Here is a 1,612-nt window from a genome sequence, read left to right as displayed (position 1 = left end):
TAGTTAATAACTAGCTTATCGTATCGGTAAACTTCCTTAAGACATTGAACTCTTAATACGTACCATCATAAAAAGTTTCATCAACTTATTCTAAAATTTGGGCGTTTTTTTCTTTTCTTAATTTCTTCCATAATATTACTCAAAATCTTTATGTTGAAGGGTAACTTTCTTGAAGGGTAACTTTCCTTCCAAATTTGTTTCGAGGGAGGCACCATTAACACTTACAAGGGATCCTTAGGACTCCCCAAAAGATAAAACAACAACCACCATTCACTTTTCAACTTGCATAGTTCGAATCCAAATCGGAAATTAGAAAATGTGCAAACCCAGAACAAACCTATTCTCAAGAAGCGACGAATGGTCAACAATTGGTTGCCTAAGTGGTCCAATGTGTTGACATAAACTCCAAAATCCTAGAGCTCCTAGGTTCGATTCCCAGAAGAGGTGGTTTCATTGGCTTATTGAATTTGGGTTGTTAAAGTATAAATAATGTTGTTGGATTTATAGGCCATAGTTTAGTTGAGTTATAGGCTCGTTCTTTGTAAGAATTTGAATTCGGCAGTTCCGTGCTTATCACAGATTCACAGCTTTGATGTATCAATACCAATGTACTGACTATCGTAGATCGTAGTCAATTTTCAGAAAAAATAAAAAAAGGAAAGAAAGCGACAAATGAGAACCCCTCACAAAGTGTAATTTTATAAATTGCAAATGTGGCATAGGTAGCTCAAGTCAGAATTGTTTTTGCTCATAAAAACAGTTCAGGAGCGGTTGAAAAAACATTTGCTTCGTTGAAATGGTTGGTAAAGATGGGGAAGGAGGTGTTTTATCAAAGAAAAGAAACTCAATAAGAAAAAAAGTCCAAGCTCGCCGTCTGTGGGAATCGAACCCACGACCACACGGTTAAAAGCCGTGCGCTCTACCAGCTGAGCTAAGACGGCTGGATGAATATTGACACCAGAGATTAAATTTAGATGGTTTATTAAAGGCATAACCAATATTCTAAAATTCAACTGTTTTTTTGTTTTTTCCGAAAATGGGGACTAAAGTTTATCAATAATGTTTTTCTTTTAAAAATCGACTACGACCTACGTTAATCATTAAAAGGCATAGATACATCGTGAAGATGTGATAAACACGATAACCGCTTAAGTTAAACTTATAATAAAAGAAAGAGGTCTGAAACCTCTTTGAACCACTTTGAGTGTCTAACACTTTGAACCACTGGGACAACCAAGTGTTACATGTTTATCAATAATGTTAAAACCTCAAAAATAGTTGCTAAAAAGGTTAATGTCCAATTGGGAACACCCCCCCCCCCCCCCCACACCATGGATAATGCTAAGTTAATGAGAATAATTAAAAAGATCAAAATATTACGGAAAACGAGTAGAAAAACACAAAACATTTCATAATTAATATTCAAGTGAAAAAATCATGCAAAGACTAAAGTATCATTTTGTGTAATTAATTCTTTTATTTTTTTTAAACTTTAATCTATATAACTTTTTCTTGAAATGTCGGGTCTTTATGAAATTTATATATTTAGATGTCATTTGGCAACCAAAAGTAGAAGCTCTTTTGCTTATAGTTGAAGTTTTTTTGCTTCAAA

At 34.0% G+C, this 1,612-nt stretch overlaps 1 non-coding gene across 1 annotated transcript; it reads right to left on the bottom strand.

The window, feature by feature from the left end:
- Nucleotides 1-868: 868 nt before the first annotated feature.
- Nucleotides 869-941, bottom strand: TRNAK-UUU (transfer RNA lysine (anticodon UUU)). Its single transcript has one exon. It is a non-coding gene; the product is annotated as a tRNA-Lys (tRNA).
- Nucleotides 942-1,612: the final 671 nt, after the last annotated feature.

Source organism: Eschscholzia californica, unplaced genomic scaffold, assembly GCF_041429995.1.
Source record: "Eschscholzia californica isolate CP2 unplaced genomic scaffold, dmEscCali1.0.p SCAF_1, whole genome shotgun sequence".
In the NCBI taxonomy this organism is placed as follows: Eukaryota; Viridiplantae; Streptophyta; class Magnoliopsida; order Ranunculales; family Papaveraceae; genus Eschscholzia; species Eschscholzia californica.
Note: the sequence above shows the minus strand (reverse complement) of the source record. Positions and strands in the feature narration are given on the sequence as shown.